The following is a 19,803-nucleotide window of genomic DNA, read 5'->3' as shown; positions in this document are numbered from 1 at the left end:
ACCTAACCCGGAGTGCAGTGGAACGATCTCAGCTCACTCACTGCAACCTTCACCTCCCAGCTCAAGTCATCCTCCCACCTCAACCTCCCAAGTAATTGGGACTACAAGTGCAGCCACCACACCTGGCTAGATCTTTTCTATTTTTAGTAGAGAGAGGGTCCAAGTTGCCCAAGCTGGTCTCTTAATTCCTGGGCTCAAGTGATCCACCCACCTCAGCCTCTCAAAGCGCTGGGATTACACATTGCACCTGGCTAAATTTCTGAAATTAATGAAGTGCTCCTAAATCCTTGATGAATGAACATCTTGAATGGCAAATTAAGTTTCAAGTGACATATAAGTCAACAAGTATTTCTAAGTTTCTAAAATAAATTTCTGAATTCAAAGTTATTCTTTCTTTGCTTTGCTTTTCTTTTTCTTTTCCTTTTTTTTTCTTTCTTTCTTTTTTTTTTTTTTCTTTTCTTTTCTTTTCTTTTTTTTTTTTGCCGGTCTGTATTTAATCGTGGTAGGGCCTCACACACACATTCAGGGTTCAGATCTTGTTGAAAGCTGCGATGTCGACACTCTGCACATGCTCCTCAAACTTGGTGATCTCCTCCTCCAGCAAGTCTGTCCCCACCTTGTCCTCCACCACACACTGAATATGCAGCTTCCGGATACCGTAGCCCACGGGCACCAGCTTGGAGGCCCGGCTCACCAGCCCATCCAGCTTGAATGGAGCGCACACATGCCTCCACCTGGGTCATGTCCGTCTCATCGTCCCAACGCTTGATGTCCAGCAGGATGGAGGACTTGGCCACCAGCGAGGGATTCTTTGCCTTCTTGGTGTACTGCCGCAGCCGCTCCTCCCACAGCCGCCTTGCCTCCTTGTCTTCCTCCTTATTGTCGCTGCCAACAGATCAATGTCATCATTCTCGTTATCCTCTGCTGCCTGGCCTGGGGTGTAGTGGGGGGCGGGGAGAGCTCCACTTGGTGCATGGGAGACATGTGCTGGGTCTGCGGGGCTGTGGACCGTGGCCGGGCGAGCTCTTCTGTCTTCTCCAGCACGTTCAGCCGGGCCTCCAGCTTGGAGATGGCCCTCTGCAGCTCCTGCACCACGCCGGTCAGGCTCTGGTTCTCCACTTTCAGGCTGGCGATCTGAAGGAAGAGCTCGCTGTGGTCTCCACTGGAGCCGCCGGAGGCCCTGAGGCCGAGCTCTGGCGGAAGGTGCTGGCCACAGGCCCATTCATCTGCTCGTAGAATTTTCTTTCTGCATCTTCATATTTGAATTTGTCGAGCCAGATCTTCTCATGTACTAGGAAGTTTGTAGCTCTTTTTCTGACTCCAACCAACAATGCGGCTACCAGAGATGAGGAATCGGTGGACGTGGGACGCCTAAGGGCGAAGTTACTCTTTCATAACGTGCAAAACCCGTAAATCTTCAACAGAAAGTACCTTTTTTATCGAAAAGAAAATCCTGCAGTTTGAAAATAAAAGTTTGTATTTCAGAGAGTTGGTGAGGAAATAATCCATTAAAGACTGCTTTTATAAACATAAACTGCTGGGAATAAAGTAAGATTTTTAAAAGACAATGAAAACATTCTGACATCTCAACAGGAAGTTGGCCTGATGAATCCATCTCATACCAGAAGTCTTTGTTTTCTATTTCTGGCTCCTTCAGGAGCTCAAGATTTGACCTTGGACAGGTCATTTCATCTCTCAGAGCCTTGTTTCTCTTATGTCAAAGGAAGAGGCTTGCCTGTAAAATCTTTCAAGTTCTTCTGTTTCTAAAATATAAAATTATCATTCAGATACTCGTGGTATAGTATTTAAAAATTCTTTAAATGTGTACAGAAAAATGTTTTGAATATTTTTCTATATACTGAGCTGCTATGTTGAGAAATTTCAGAGGTATCACTTCAGTGTACTGTTGCTCTGATGACCAGCTATTACTGGAGAGGGCTACTGTTTCTTCCTTAAAACTTGTGTATTCCCCTCAAACACTGATGGAGGAAAAAGTACATGAATCTTTATAGTAAAAGACAGACAATTAGATATAATTGATCTTAATAGATCTGTAGGTAATATGGACCATTATCTACATATCATTTGTTAAATTTAATGTGCTCTAGCACTCAGCTAAACTAATTGTATTGTGTATGTGTATATCTTAAGCACAGTTGATTTCATAGATCAGTGCCCCTGGGCTAGGCAGGAAAAGGTCAAAGCTCTTAAACCAGTCCACCAAAGTATGTTAACTAAAAGCCTAAGAACTAGTAGTATTTCTCGTTAGTCTTTCAGCTGCAGGGTAGAGAAAGAAAGCGAAATCACAAGGCAAGTATTTTTCTACAGCAATTTGATTTAGCAAATGTTGAACAAATAAAACATTAACTAAATAAAATATTGCATATATATATATATAGTGTTTATTTTCATGTTGTCTGACATCCTGACAACTAAAGGGAAAATAATGTAGAAGTAGGCGAACTTTGTGTCTCTGAATTTCCTGGGCCTGAAATAATTGGCAGGGTGAATCTGAAATGCAGACACAGAAAGTCACCCTTGTTTTGATGCCCTTTTTTTTTTTTCCTTTTCATGTTTATATTTTGGTGCATTTCCCTCCAATATCAAATATTACCTTGGTACTAAAAAAATCAAGAAGGGAAAATGCAGGCAGGAAAACTAGGAGAATCAGCTTGTTACTTCTCTCCCATGTATGATTGGGCTCATGTGATTGGTGCATTAGACTTTGTAGTGTCATTTCACTCCTTTCTCTGTAGACATCAATACTAACAAATGAACTGCAAAAATCCTAAAGTGTGAGGATGAACACTAATTATTTATGTATGCACATCATTTGTATGGATTTCTAACTATTGATCTTCAGGTAAATGTCTAGACAGAAGTAGATTTACATATAGGTAGTTGTGCTATACTTTTACATTTATAGTAATTAATATCTAGAAAAGCAAGAAGGAAAAGACAAAATATCACTATTATTATTTTGCCTACTTGCCTCTGCAAAAGCGAAGAAATAAAAGGACTGCCTTCTATCTACCTGAGACAGACATTTAAACCATAGTGAATTCAGAATCTTTAGGCATTCTCCTCAAAGTTTCTTTCAGTGAAAATTGATATGAATCAAAAATTTATGTTAAAAAAAATGTCTGGGCCAATGCTCCTAGCAGAGTTATCTGAATGACTTGCTAGGTCGAGCCATCGGTCAACTATTTTCCTCTAGATTGTAGGATTAGTATATCAGGCCAGATTCTTATCCTGTGCAATGTGGAGCACAGTTATTTTTGGAATCTGAGAGATCGTATGATTTGGCGCTCCTAAAGGAGACCTTCTAAGACTTTACTTCCAAAAAACGGAGTGGATATTATAGTAAAATATAATTCCTATACTAAAATACAGCTGTAAAAACCAAAATGCAGTTTGAATACATTTAGAGGGAGTCTTCAGTGCTTTGTCCATTAGATAAAAAGATTGCAAATTAAAAGTACTCAAAAATTGCAGTTGACACTCAGAAACTCATTAGCTTCATTCTTTTCCAAAATCACCATAGCAATTAGTCTACACTTTAATTGGTCAAAATTATTCATCATTAAAACACTGATTTCTAAAAGACTATTTTGTTTTCCCTCTGTCTTGGACTTACATTTTTTAGGAATTTAAATCTTTCTCTACCAGTTTCTGAAATGATTAAGCACATTTGCATGTTATGTGTCTAGAGAAGATATTCCTTCCCTTGAACTCTCTCATTCTGGCCTCTTCTGCTTGGTCAACTGTCTGTGGAAATTCTGTGCTGATCATCTATAGATTACATGCTAATCTATATTTCCTAAGAAAAATAAGAAAAATATATACATAGGGTTCAGTTTATATTTAGAAATCTCAGGATCTTTGGTCAATTCTTACTCCATTTTCATGATAATCCCTACATTTTTATCTCAATTTAACTTATCCCGTTTAAGATGTTGCTTCCTTATTAAAATATTTATCACCTTAAAATTATCCACTACTATTTAATATATACAAGCTTTTATATTCCTTCCTTCCTTCCTTCCTTCCTTCATATGTGCAGCCAATCAGTCATTTGTTCATTCAGTATCTTCCAGTGCCAGCACTGTGCTAGAAACATGGAATAAAAAGAGGAAAGAGTATGTTCTATGATCTAAAAATGCTCATAAAGATCAGGTAAACAAATAAGTGCATTTAATTGTTAAGAGAACAAAGACCAGGACATGCTGGAGGCCCAGTGGAAGGTAGGAATTTTCCTATCTGGGAGGCAGGTGGTGAACCAGAAGGCTTATAGGTGCAGATGATGCTTGAACTGAATGTTCACAGGTGCTTTTTGCCAGATAGTCTAACAGATTAAGATGCTTTCTCTACAGAGGGAGAACCAGAGGGCCGGAAACTGAAGGATGAATTCGGAGAAAATGACAAGTAGTGCAGTCTGGCTAAAGCAGAAAGGCATATCAGTGAGGCAGGGACCAGTTAATGGATAATAACAAGACAGAGAGTTTGGATTTCAGACCACAAAATATGGTCAGGGGAAGAATCAGCAAAGTTAAGCAAGAACAATAATATGACATATATTTTTTCATTTAGACAGAATGCACTGAATATTTAAAGAAATAGAAATAAAACATTTCAGAATTTACCTTTTGCTTCTCATTGACAAAGTCTTCACTAAGATGGAATAAAAATGGAAGCATGAAACAGAGAGAGAGAAACTGTGTTTCTGCAAGGGATGACAAGAAGGGTAGTGAGGCTCACCCAAGTACAGTAATGTTTAAACTAATTGATCACAACCAGTTACAGATTTCTTTGTTCTTTTTCTACCCCTATTGCTTCACTTGACTAGCCTTAGAAATGAAAAAAAGAAAAGAAAAAGGGTAGATTACAGAGTTCAGGATCTGTGTTTCGGTCCCCATATTTCCAGTCCTTTTCACCAATGCTTAGTAAATATGTGGTTAAATAAAAAATTGTATTCAATTAATTAATTATTAGTATTATTATTTTTTGAGACAGAGTTTCACTCTTGTTGCCCAGGCTGGAGTGCAGTAGTACAATCTCAGCTCACTGCAACCTCCGCTTCCCGGGTTCAAGCGATTCTCCTGCCTCGGCCTCCCAAGCAGCTGGGATTACAGGCAACTGCCACTATGCCCAGCTAATTTTTTGTATTTTTAGTAGAGACAGGGCTTCGCCATGTTGCCCAGGCTGGTCTTGAACTCCTGACCTCAGATGATACTCTCGCCTCGGCCTCCCAAAGTGCTGGGATTACAGGTGCGATCCACCATGCCTGGCCCTTAATTAACTTTTTTTGAAAGCTATGTGACAGTGATGAAAACTATATGATTGAGGAAATATTTGTAGAAATGATATATATGACAACAATAGCAAAAAGGACAGGGGCAAATAAACAGAAGTCTTATTTTTCAAAATTCTTGCACTTTATTAGAAGCATTATAAAATTAACTGTAAGTAGATTGTGGTACTTAATAATAAATGTTGTAAACCCTATGGCATACACTAAAAATAATGTAAAAAATGTGTATGTAAAATGCCAACAGAGGAATTCAAAGGAATATTTTATAACAACATCAGTTAACCTAAAAGAAGACAGAAAATAAGGAAGGCAGGAACAAAAATACAGGTGAGACAAACAGAAAAGAAATAGCAAGTTATAGTTGGGTCTTGATTTTTAAAATCTGGGCTAAGAATTTCCATCTTTTAATGGGGAGAAGTAATCTATTTATAACAAATATAGTTATTAATTAAGTTGGGCTTAAGCCATATTAAAATATATAGATTTTTAGTCTGGATAAAAATGTATGGCCCCATTATATCCTGTCTATAAGAGAAAAACTTTTTGTTAAGAAAATACAGATTGATTGAAGGAAAATAATGGAAAAAAATATAGCATGCATTCAATAAACTTAGGCAATATGGGGTGCCTATTTTAATACCAGAAAAAAACAGACTTCAACGCAAAGAGTATTATCAGATATAAAGAAGAATATTCCATAATAATAAACTGCTGATTCATTAAGGAAGTATAACAATTATATATGTGGGAAGGTGGAGCAAGATGGCAGAATAGAAGGCTCTAACGATTGTCCCACTATCCTGCAATGACACCAAATTAACACCTATCTACACAGAAAAAAAAATCTTCAGAAGAATCAAAAATCAGGTGAGCAACTCAGTACCTGGTTTTAACTTTATTGCTGAAAGAGACACTGAAGAAATAGAAAAAACAGTCCTGAATCCCAATGCCTTCCTCCCTACCCACAGAAACTGGCAGTGTGGTGTGGGGAGCATCTCTCAGTGCTGAGGGAGGAGAATACAGCAATTGTGAGGCATTGAACTCATTGCCATTCTGTTAGAGCAGAAAGGAATATCACATCAAACTTAGCTGATGTCCATCCACAAAGGGAGCATTTAAACCAGCCCCAGCCAGAGGGGAATTGCTGATCCCAACAGTTGAAACCTGAGTTCCTGCAAACCTTGACACCAAGGGCTACAACGCTCTACGTCTCCAAATAAACTTGAAAGGCAGTCTAGGCAACTTTTAGGCAAGTCCTAGTGCTGAACTAGGCCCAGAACAGTGGACTGGGTGGGTGCTGTACATACTGAGACACCAGCTGGGGCAGGGCTGCACAGGGTAGAGTAATGCTAGCACTCCCTGAGCCAGACACCACCAGCTCTCCCTTAACCCTAGGCTGCACAAGTCTCTCCAAAAGAGACCCCTTTCTTCCACTTGAAGGAGAGCAGAGGACAGAGCGGGGAGGATTTTGTGTTGCAATGTGGATATCAGTTCAGCCACAGCAGGATAGAGCAATGGCCAGAGTCAAGAGGCCCTTGTTCTAGGCCCTAGGTCCCAGACATTTCTGGACATACCTTGGGCCAAAAGGGAACCCACTGCCTTAAAGGAGAGGACCCAGTCCTGGCAGTATTCATTACTCGCTAACTGAAGAGCCTTTGAGCCCTGAATGGCCATTAGTGATACACAGGTACTATGTCTTGGGCCTTGGGTGAGTCTCTGAGACTTTCTGACTTCAAGTGAAACTCATCATCTTACTAGCTTGGATGGCTATGGGTCAAAACTCCTTCTGCTTGTGAAAAGCAGAGGGAAAAGTAAAGTCTTGCACCTTAGGTACAAGCACTGCCACAGGTGAGTAGAGCACCAAATGGTCTCTTGGGAGCCCTAATTCTAGCACTTGACTCTTGGATGGCATTTCTGGACCTTCCCTGGGCCACAGAGGAGCTCACTGCCCTGAAGGGTAAGTCCCAGGCAAGGTAGCATTCACCACAAGCTGACTTAGAGCCCTTGGGCTTTAGGGGAACGTTGGAGATAGTCTGTCAGTACTGCTTGTGCCTGGGGTGGTGGTGGCTATGGGGTGAAGCTCCTCTGCCTTTGGAAAGGGGAGAAAGTATGGGAAGGACTGCATCTTGTGGTTTGAGTACCAGCTCTGCCACAGTACAATAGAACACCAGGCAGACTTCTAAGATTTTTGACTCTAGTCCCTGAACTACTGGACTGCAACTCTGGACCCACGTGGGGCCTAGGGGACTTTGCCACCCTGAAGAAAAGGACACAGGCCTGGTTGGCTTTGCCACTGGCTGATTGTGTAGCCCCAGGGCGTCGAGTGAACATAGGCAGTAGCCAGGGAGTGGTTACAGTAGGCCTTGGGCGAGGCCCAGTGCTGTGCTAACTTCAGGTCTCACCCAGTGCAGTCACAGTAGTGGTGGCCGCAGAGGTGCTTGTGTTACTCCAACTTTAGGTGGCTTGGACATAGAGACTATGTTTGTTTGGTAGAAATTAAGGAAAGAGAACAAGAGCCTCTGCCTGGTAATCCAGAGAATGCTCCTGGTTCTTGTCCAAGACCATCAAGGCAGTACTTCTATGAGTCTGCAAGAACCACAGTGTTACTGGGCTTGAGGTAACTCCTAAATCAGATACAGCTTAGATCATAAAACCTAAGCCCTTTGAAATATCTGGAAAGCCTTCCCAAGAAGGACAGGTACAAATATTCCCAGACAGTGAAGACTACAATAAATACTGAGTTCTTCAATGCCCAGACACCAAAGAACATCTGACAGCATCAACACTATCCAGGAAAATATGACCTCACCAAATGAACTAAATAAAGCACCAGGGACCAATCCTGGAGAAACAGAGAGATGTGACCTTTCAGACAGAGCATTCAAAATAGCTGGACTGAGGAAATTAAAAAGAGATTCACAAAAAGACAGAGAAGGAATTCAGACAAATTCTATCAGATAAATTTAACAAAGAGAATGAAATAATTTAAAATAATCAAGTGGAAATTCTGAAGCTGAAAAATGCAGTTGGCATACTGAAGAATACATCAAAGTCTCTTAATAGCAGATGTCATCAAGCAGAAGAAAGAATTAGTGAGCTTGAAGACAGGCTATTAAAAAATAAACAGTCAGAGGAGATAAAAGAAAAAAGAATAAAAAACAATGAAGCATGCTTACAGAATTTAGAAAATAGCTTCAAAAGGATAAATTTAAAAGTTATTGGCCTTAAAGACAGGGTAGAGAAAGAGGTAGGGGTAGAAGTTTTATTCAAAGGAATAATTACAGAGAGTTCCCAAACCTAGAAAAATATATAAATATTCAAGTACATGAAGGTTATAGAACACCAAGCAGATTTAATCCAAAGACTACCTCAAGGCATTTAATAATGAAACTCTCAATGGTCAAGGGGAAAGAAATAATCCTAAAAGCAGCAAGAAAAAAAGAAACAAATAACATATGATGGAGCTCCAATAAGTCTGGCAGCAGACTTTTCAGTGGAAATTTTGCAGTCCAGGAGAGAGTGGTGTGCCATATTTAAAGTGCTGAAGGAAAACAACTTGTACCCTAGAATACTATATCTGGTGAAGATGTCCTTCAAACATGAAGGAGAAATAAATACTTTCTCAGACAAACAAAACCCGAGGGATTTCATCAATACCAGACTTGTCCTACAAGAAGGGCTAAAAGGAGTACTTCAATCGAAAGAAAAAGACATCAGTGATCAACAAGTAATCACCTGAAGGTATAAAACTCACTGGTATTAATAAGTATATAGAAAAACAGAATTTTATAACACTGTAACTGTGGTGTGTAAGCTACTCTTATCCTAAGTAAAAAGACTCAATGAAGAACCAATCAAAAATAATAACTATGGCAACTTCCCAAGACATAGTCAGTACAATAATATATAAATAGAAACAACAAAAGGTTTAAAAATGGGGTGGGCAATGAAGTTAAGGCATAGATTTTTTATTTGTTTTCTTTTTGCTTGTTTCTTTGTTTATGCAAATGGTGTTAAGTTGTTATCAGCTTAAAATAATGGGTTGTAAGATAGCATTTGCAAGCTTCATGGTTACCTCAAGCCAAAAAACATACAATGGAGACACAAAAAATAAAAAGCAAGAAACTAAATCATAACACCAAAGAAAATCACCTTCACTAATGGAAGATGAGAAGGAATGAAAGAAGGAAGAGAAGATAACAAAACAACCAGAAAACAATTAACAAAATGGCAGGAGTAGGTCCTTACTTGTCAATAATAACATTGAATGTAAATGGACTTAATTCTCCAATCAAAAGACATAGACTGCCTGAACGGAAGGAACAAGACCCATTGGTCTTTTGCTACAAGAAACACACATCACCTATAAAAAATAGACTCAAAATATAGGGATGGAAAAAGATATTCCATGTTGATGGAAACCATAAAAATGTAGGAGTCATTATACATATATCAAACAAAATAGATTTCAAGACCAAAACTTTGAGAAGAGACAAAGAAGATCACTATATAATGATAAAGGGGTCAATTCAGCAAAAAATGTAATAATTTTAAATATATATGCAATGAACACTGGAGTACCCAGATATATAAGGTAAGTGCTAGAGCTAAAGAGAGATATGGAATCCAATATAATAATAGCTGGAGACTTCAACATCCCACTTTCAGCATTGGACATATCTTCCAGACAGAAAATCAACAAAGAAACATCAGACTTAATCTGCACTATAGACCAAATGTATCTAGTGGATATTTATAGAACATGTAATCCAATGGCTGCAGAATACACATTCTTTTCCTCAGCACACGATTATTCTCAAGGATAGACCATGTGTTACATCACAAAATAAATCTTAAAATATTTTAAAAATTGAAATAATATCAAGCATCTTCTGTGACCATAATGGAATAAAACTAGAAATTAATAACAAGAAGAATTTTGGAAACTATACTAATACAAGGAAATTAAGCAATATGCTGCTGAATGACCAGTGGGGTCAATAAAGAAATTAAGAAGGAAATTTAAAAATGTCTTGAAATGAATTATAATAGGAACACAACATACCATAATCTATGAGACACAGCAAAAGCAATACTAAGAGGCAAGTTTATTGCTATAAGTGCCTACATCAAAAAAGAGGGAAAGCTTCAGAAAACAATCTAATAAGGCATCCTAAAGAACTACAGAAGCAACAACAAACCAAACCCAAAATGAGTAGAAAAAAAAGAAATAATAAAGATCAGAGCAGAAATAAATGAAATTGAAGTGAAAAAAATACAAAACATCAATGAAACAAGAAGTTGGTGTTTTAAAAAGTTAAAATTGGCAAGACTTTAGTCAGACTAAGAAAAAAAGGACAGAGGATCCAAATAAATAAAATCAGAATTGGAAAAGAAGACATTACAACGGATACTCCAGAAATTCAAAGGACCATTAGTGGTTACAATGAGCAACTATATGCCCATAAATTTAAAAATTTAGAAGAAATGGACAAATTCCTGGACACATTCAACCTAGCAAGATTGAACCATGAAGAAATACAAAACCTGAACAGACCAATAACAAATAATGAAATTAAAGCTGTAATAAAAATTCTCCCAGTAAAGAGAAGCCTCAGACCTGATGGCTTCATTACTGAATTCTATCAAACATTTAAAGAACTAATACCAATTCTACTCATACTCTTATTAATATTCTCAAAAATATAGGAGGAGGGACCACTTCCAAACTCATTCTACAAGGTCAGTGGTTACCCTGAGACCAAAATCAGACAAAAACACATTAAAAAAAAGAAAACTACAGGTCCATATGTCTGATGAATATTGATACAAAAATCTTCAACAAAATACTAGCAAACAGAATTCAACAATACGTAAGAAAGATCATTCATCATGTCCAAGTGAGATTTATCCCTGAGATACAAGAATGGGTCAACATATGCAAACCAATCAATGTGATACATCATATCAACAAAATGAAGGAGAAAAACCATATGATCATTTCAATTGTTGCTGATAAAACATTTAATAAAATTAAACACCACCACATGATAAAAACTCTTAAGAAAACCTGGGGATGGAAGGAACATACGTCAACATAATAAAGCCATATACATCAGACCCACAGCTAGTATCATACTGAATGGGGAAAAACTGAAAATCTTTCCCCTAAGATCTAGAACACGACAAGGATGCCCGCTATCACCACTGTTACTCAACATAGTATTGGAAGTCCTAGCTAGAGCAATCACACAAGAGAAAGACACAAAGGGCATCCAAATGGGAAAAGAAGAAGTCAAATTATTGTTGTTTGACATTATATAATCTTATATTTAGAAAAATCTACAGACTCCACAAGAAAACTATTAAAACTGATAAGCTAATTCAGTGATATTGCAGGATATAAAATCAACATACAAAAATGAATAGCATTTCCATATACCAATAATGAACAATGTGAAAAAGAAATAAAAATGCAACCCCATTTGCAATAGCTACACATACAATTAAATACATAGGAGTTAACTGAAGAAGTGAAATAGCTCTGTAAACTATAAAACACTGATAAAAGAAATTGAAGAGGACACCAAAAATGGAAAAATATTTCACATTCGTGGATTAGAAGAATTATGGGGAGGGGGGAGAGGGGAGGGATTGCATTGGGAGTTGTACCTGATGTAAATGACGAGTTGATGGGTGCAACACACCAACAAGGCACAAGTATACATATGTAACAAACCTGCACGTTATGCACATGTACCCTACAACTTACAGTATAATAATAATAAATAAATTAAAAAAAAAAAAAGAATTAATATTGTTAAAATGGCCACATTATCCAAATCAATCTACAGATTAAATGCAATACCTATCAAAATACCAATGATATTTTTTACAGAAATAGAAAAAAAATCCTAAAATTTATATGGAACCACAGAACATGCAGAATAGCCAACTCTATCCTAAGCAAAAAGAATAAAACTGGAGGAATCACATTACCTGACTTCAAATTATACTATAGAGCTATAGTAATCAAAACAGCATGGTGCTGGATAAGAACAGATGCATAAACCAATGGAACAGAATAGAGAACCCAGAAACAAACCCACACACCTACAGTGAACTCATTTTCGACAAAAGTGTCGATAACTTACCCTGAGGAAAGGACAGTGTCTTCAATAAATGGTGCTGGGAAAGCTGGATCTTTACAGGCACAAAATTGAAACTAGACCTCTATCTCTCACCACATATAAAAATCAAGTCAAAATGGATTAAACACTTAAATTTAAGACCTCAAACTCTGAAAGTACTACAGGAAAACTTTGGGGAAAATCTCCAGGACGTTGGTTTAGGCAAAAATGTCTTGACCGATACCCCAGAAGCATAGGTAACCAAAGCAAAACGAGACAAATGGAATGACATCAAGTTAGAAAACTTTCACACAGCTAAGCATAGAATCAAGAAAGTGAAGAAACAACCCACGGAATGAGAGAAACTATTTGCACACTTCCCATCTGACAAAGGATTAACAACCAGAATATATAAGGAGCTCAAGCAACTCTACAGGAAAAACATCTAATAATCCGATTAAAAAAAAAATTGGGCAAAAGATTTGTATAGACGTTTCTCAAAAGAAGACATACCAATGGCAAACAGGCGTATAAAAAAAATGCTCAACATCATTGATCATCAGAGAAATGCAAATCAAAACCGCAGTGAGACATCATCTCACCCCAGTTAAAATGGCTTTTATCCAAAAGACAGGCAATAATGAATGCTGGCAACGATGTAGAGAAAAGGGAACCCTTGTACACCATTGGTGGGAATGTAAATTAGTCCAACCACTATAGAGAACAGTTTGGAGGTTTCTCAAAAAAATGTATATATATTGAGCTACCATATCATCTGGCAATCCCACTGCTGAGTACATAGCCAAAATAAAGGATATCAGTATACCAAAGATATTTACAGTCCTATGTTTATTGCAGCACTGTTTACAATAGGTAAGATTTGGAAGCAACCTAAGTGTCCATCAACAATGAATGGATGAAGAAAATGTGGTACATATATACATCAGAGTACTACTATTCAGTCATAAAAAGAATGAGATTCAGCCATTTGTAACAACATGGATAGAACTAGAGATAATTAGGTTAAGTGAAATAAACCAGGCACAGAAAGACAGACATCACATGTTTTCACTAATTTATGGGATATAAAAATCAAAACAATTGAACTTATTAACATAGAGAGTAGAAGAATGGTTACCAGAGGCTGGAATGAGTGGCGCGAGGCTGGGAAGGGAGGTGGGGATGAATAATGGGTGTAAAAATTGTTGTTAGAATGAATAAGACCTCCTATTTGATAGCACAACAGGGTGATTATAGTCCATACTAACTTAGTTGTGCATTTTAAAATAAAAACAGCATAACTGGATTATTTGTAACTCAAAGGATCAATGCTTGAGGGGATGGATTACCCATTCTCCATGATGCGCTTATTTCACATTGCATGCCTGTATCAAAACATCTCATGTACTCCATAAATATATACACCTACTATGTCCCCACTAAATTTTTTAAAAAATTAAAACCAATTATATGTGTGTATGTACTAATAACAGAGCTTCAAATTCAATGAAAAAAAAAAACCCACAAAATTTGACAGAACCAAAAATAGAAATAGACAATTCCAATAATTATATCACTTTTCTCTCATGAATGTGGAACAACCAGGCAAAGAAAACAGTAACTGTATGGAATATCAAAACAAAAATATCAGATACTTTCGTCTAACTAACATCAACAGAATACATCCAACAACTGCAGAATATACATTCTTTTTAAGTGAACATAGAACATTCACCAATGTAGTTGATGTGCTAAACATGTCTAAATAAAACTTAAAACCTTGCAGTATTGCTGACTATAATCTCTAGCCACAATGGATGTAAATTAGAAAAAAATACATTGTCTAGGAAAGTCTGGAATATTTGAAAATTAAATAACCAACTCTAAATAATATTAATATATGGGTCAAAGGTGAAATCAGAAGAAATATTAAAAAACATTTTGAAGTGAATGATAATGAAAGTGCAACATATAAGAATTTGAGAAATGGAATGGTAAATTCATTCTTTCATGAGGAAGTAACTAACATAGAATTGCCCCCTTTCTGTAAATTATTAGAAAACTGGACCAAATATGTAAAACAATTATTTTTAAAGATTGGCCTATAGATAACAAAGGACTATTATTTGCTTAACAAATGTGTTAAGCCCTACTAGCCAGAGGAAAAACAGGTATGTAAGGATGATCACAGATTTATCTTCATAGTTCAACAGCAACTATGTGTTGTCTACATGAGATACACTCTTAATGTAATGATCCAGAAATACTTAAAAGAATTGGAATATGTGTACCATGCATTTAAAAACTATTATGATATACTAAGAAGGCTGCAGCACCATTTCTGTGGTATTCCTGCCAAAAGTATGTATCTTGAGTCTAATCATGGGGAAACATCAGACAATCCAAGGTGAGCGAAACCCCACGAAATGACTGACCTGTCTTCTACAATAGTGTCAAGGTTATGAAAGTCAAGGAAAAGTCGAAGAAGTTGTTCCAGATGAAGAAAACTAAAGAGACTTGCAAGGGGTGATTCTGAACTGGAGCTTTTAAATATAAGTCTTGTTGGAACAACTGGTCAAACTTGAATAGGATTCAAAGAGGTGGCCTAAAGAGTTAAAAGAGTTAAGTGATAGTATTGCATCAGTGTTGATCTTCTGGTTTTGATGGCTGCATTTTATTACTGTAAAAGAATGTTAAATGTCTTTATTCATAGGAAATACACACTAAAGTAGTCAGGTATTGAGGCTTTAGGTTGATAATTTATTCTCAGATAGTTCAGGAAAAAATTCTTTCTGCTGTTTGTGCAACTTTTGAGTACGTTGGAAAATTTTTATACAAAAATCAATTTCAAAATTGACCATGTAAATGAATACCATTGAAATACCATTGAAATTCTCAGTAGTAACATTAGATGCTAGAGATTGTGGAGTAATGCCTTCAAAATTCTAGGGGCAACTGCTGTTCATCACTGAAGCATACCCTGATCACCTTTCAATCAAGCCTGAGGGTAAAACAGCAACATTTTCAGATATATGAGAACTCAGAGTGCCCATTCCCTCTATCAGAAACTGGAGAATCAACCTTATGCAAAAGAGGCAATAAAAAATGTATCCAGTAGTGGAAAGAAACATTAAAATGACAGTGCTCTGTTGGCCTAAGAGTTAAAAAGAGGGGCCAAAGAGTAGCAAAATGGGAGAGTGTGCAGAGATATGTCTGGAAATTGGTATTTTCCAATGTAGATATTTTAAAATAGGTGCATTCATTCCTTTAATGACGATTAAAAATTATATTTAATATGAATTTAAAGAAGTGAGTGGGGAAATGAAGATGGCAAGTAAAGGCTATTTTTTTTTTTAACAGCAAAATAAAGGAGAAAGCAGAGAAAGTAGTTAAAAAGGAATCTATGTTGAGAGACTGTTTTTCCTGCTAAATTAAGGGAAATAAGCACGGTAGTGTGATCTGAAGGAAAGCCAGAAACTGGGTGACCAAATAAAATGCACTAGAAAGAGTGCTTTTTCACTGAGGCTGGTAGAAAGGAGGTGATGTACCATGTAGATAGAAATAATTTGTAGTCTAGTGTGCTACAGAGAGCCTCACTTTTCTTTATACAAAGGCATATTCTAAGAAAAAAATAGGGCATAGATGGATAAAGAGGATTGCAAAGCTCTGCAAAAAGTTGAAATAACATTCGTGCCTCATAGTTGAGGGGGCTAAAAGAGGAACACTAGAAGAATTGCCCAGCAGCATGGATGGTCCTGCTGAGGAGGTGAACATGAATTTTTAACAGCATTAGCCATGCATTTGTACAGTGTTTTTTAAAGTTTTCATTTGAATGTTTTTGGCAGCCTGGGTGTAGCTACTAAATTTGGATTTGGGATTTGCCCAGTCTTGCAAACAAGTAATAACCCAGGGTATGGCATAAACTAAAAAGAAAAAGAAGAGAAACTATGCAAGTATGTCAGGCAGAATTCAATTGGAGGTCAAAATTTGCTGAAATAGCAGGTAGAGTGGGATTAAAGGAGCAAAAAGTGGGGATTCTGTGAAGTTGTGGTCCATGAAAGAATGAGAGGAGGAGGGGGAGAAATTCAGAATTGAAACTGACTACTCCAAAGACTCGCTGGTGAAAAAATCTGCCAATAAAAAATCAAGCATCCTTGTATACAAAGAAGAAAATCAAAGAGAGATGCCTAGGGACCTTCAGTTCTTTTCAGGAAGTTAAACTGGCCTAGAGCTTCTTGCTGAGCATCCTTGCATTCATGGGGATGACATTTCTGGGACAAAGCAAACTTCCACCACATCAAACTACCTGTGGATGGTAAACCAACTACGATGAAGCTGGCTTTTTCCAGGTTTCTACCTTGGCACCAATTTAACACTTGAGTCCTTTCTACCAAGGTTGTTTTTTATTTATGTTTTTGATTTCCTCTGCATTTCAGTGATAGTTGTCTTGGCACACAGTCCCAGCTGCAGACAGCTTTTATTTGTAGGTTTCCCTATTCAGAAAGAATAGTCCCGTTTAGGGATTTCACTGTCATTCTAAGCTTTCCACTGAGCTACGACTCTGCAGCTTTCTTTAAATTCAAGTCACTGGGGAGGGCTTTTGAAATGCTCAAAAATGAGACAACATTTTGTACAAAGGGGAAAAAGCAACCAAAAAGATATTCCAGAACCAAGTAGATACCACGAAAAAGAATGGAAAAGAGAAGACAGTGACAGGAACCAAAAGGGCAAAAGACAACACATCGAATCTGTAATAAGCCAGCCAGAAGCCCCAAGGACAAGGGCAGTAACCTGCAGATAGAGGTTTGCACGTAGGGAAAGAAATTCTTACTTCGTAAGAATTCCCAAAAGCACCACCCAAATTACTAGAGGTGACAAAAATACTTCCTCTTTTTAAGATAAGGAAGTTATTTGGGGATCACATTTTTAGTGAACTGGTTAGTTTTAGAGAGCTCTTCTAGAAACTCATTGAGGTATAGATTTTCAAAGTAGTTAAGTACATTGTTTGAGTAAAATAACATTATGTTCAACCTAACTTACAAAAGGAATAGTATAATTAAATAGACTTGTGCCTGGAACTGAAAATATACTTAGTTAAGCATTGCCATATTTTATAAAGGATGTTAGAATCCCTTTTCCCTGTATTTAGCAATCCTAGCTGTGATGCAGGATAGATTAACAGATAAGCCACAAAGTAATTGTAATCAAACATAAAGGTACAATTTAGGAAATGGGTAATGTACCTATAGATGCCTAATCCAATATATACTTCATATGATGCCCAAATATGCCACATTTTTGGTCCGTTAGAGGAGCATGAAACAAGTGATGGTCAGGAAATGATTCAGACAGCAAGTCCTAAGGCAGTTGCAAAGCAGTAGAAGGAAAGTCCTAGAAAGCAAGTCCTAAGGCAGTTGCAAAGCTGTTGAAGGAAAGTCCTAGAAAACTTTAATGTTTTGGGCTTGCAAATGGGTCTCTTTGCCCTCAAAATGTTTTAAGAATAATTTTTCAGTCATCATTTTGTAAAAATCAACGGCATTTTCATCGAAAATATTTTGGCCTCTTGAGGTGGACTTGCAAAAAATACTGCAACAGCACTTTTGTATCCCCACTAACCATTTTGATGAACTCAGCTGTATCATCTCCTGCCCTCACCCACTGATTCACTCCTGGTTACTGCCCTGTGTTCTTAGCATATATGGTACCCTGCCATGGCTCATTCATTCTCAGCAAGGGGACAAGGAACTCAAGAACTAGCAGCGCAAGAGCAAGTTGCCTCAGGCCAGGGTTCAGACCCAGCTATAGGTCTTGCCTTGTCTCCTCTCCACTTTCTCCATTTCTTTGGCTCTCCTGACAATTTCTCATAGCTTCCCTGTTTGAGCACACATTTTGCTTTTCCCCTTGCATTTCTATTGATCATCCAGAAGCTGTTTACTGGGGCCTCTACAACTCCCAGCTTGCAATATTTATGTCCATTCTCTTGATATCTGTGTGTATCCATTTCCCTGACATTTTAAAATGTGTTTCTCCTCAGTTTTAGCTCTTCTCCTGATTACTACTTTGCCCTGTCCCTAGATATCCTGCCATAATTAATGTTGAATGAAATAATCTAATCAACCAAGACTCGAAATTCATACAGACTTTGAAATGGGAACAAAATCTTACATTTTTTCTAGTGTGTCCTCATAGATTTGACTCTCACCCTTTGTACAGGGGCATCAGTGGCATTAAGTGACAAATTACTTCTGAGAGTTGTAGGATAATTCTGTATCAAGCTCTCCACTCAGATCCAATGAGTCACTAGTTCCTGCTTATGAACGGGTATTAACTTGCTTCATTTGCAAACCCCAGCAAGAATTTTGGTCACAAGCCACAGTACCATAAGAACTGGCTTTGGAATAAGTTAGGTTTTGGTTCCTATGCCAGCTCTTCCATGTCGTAACTTTGATCAGGATAACAATAATAACAATATTTTTTTCTCCCAAGACTTACCATACAGTTTGGTACATAGAAAGTACTTAACTACTATAATGAGGCATAAAAATGTTTAATTAATCACCGAGATTTAAACTGACTTTTAGAGACACCTTCTTAGCAGGTACCCAATTCCCCAAAGTTTCTCATATCCATGGCACTCACTATAACCTTAGCAAAGGTTATCAGGATCTTCTGTTGACTGTGCTGTTCTCTCTGTACTTTTGGCCTCTTGCAAACACTGTCCCTCCCAACAGTCCATGCTGACAGTTTCAAGCTGGTGTGATCGCGTCTGTCTAGTCAAATGCTAACTTTCTGCTTCCCAGAGGTATGTCTCTCAAAGTTGATCAGCTGACCTGAGGAACCATTTGGAAAGATTCCTTCCTTCAATATCTCTGGCCGAGTTATGCATACCTCCTCATCTAAGACAAATAGAAAACAAGGTCAGTACGAAAGTGGTGCTTGCCTATCTCACTGTCTGTACCTTTTCCTATTATAACTAGCCTCATAATCTTTAGATTAGAATGACTTGCACTAACCTGTTCCTACAGTCCCTTCCTTGTCCCTTGTGGCACTTTGCCACTTGTGATTGCAACTGGTGGTTTTAAGCATGTCTCCACTTCAAAACTCCAAGCTTTATGAAAAGCAAGAAGATGTATGTACCGTTCGACTATTGTTATATTCCCAGTTTCTAGACCAGGGGTTGGCATTATCACATAGCGGTTAAAAGCTTGTGATCTGGAGCCAGGCTGCTTGGTTCAGCTTACAACTCCACTCCATACTATTTACGTGAATTTAGGTAAGCTACTGAAATTACTCCTACTTCAGTTTACTTTCCTAAAAAATAGATATTTTCATAATAGTGTTTACCTCTTAGGAGAGATTAAA

General features: G+C 37.5%; 1 pseudogene; it reads right to left on the bottom strand.

The window, feature by feature from the left end:
* Nucleotides 1-529: 529 nt before the first annotated feature.
* LOC105555391 overlaps nucleotides 530-19,803 on the bottom strand; it is a 63,728-nt pseudogene continuing 44,454 nt past the window's right edge.

The sequence above is a fragment of the Mandrillus leucophaeus genome, unplaced genomic scaffold, assembly GCF_000951045.1.
Source record: "Mandrillus leucophaeus isolate KB7577 unplaced genomic scaffold, Mleu.le_1.0 Scaffold682, whole genome shotgun sequence".
Classification (NCBI taxonomy): domain Eukaryota; kingdom Metazoa; phylum Chordata; class Mammalia; order Primates; family Cercopithecidae; genus Mandrillus; species Mandrillus leucophaeus.
The sequence above is the reverse complement of the archived record's forward strand: the minus strand, read 5'-3'. Positions and strand labels throughout refer to the sequence as shown.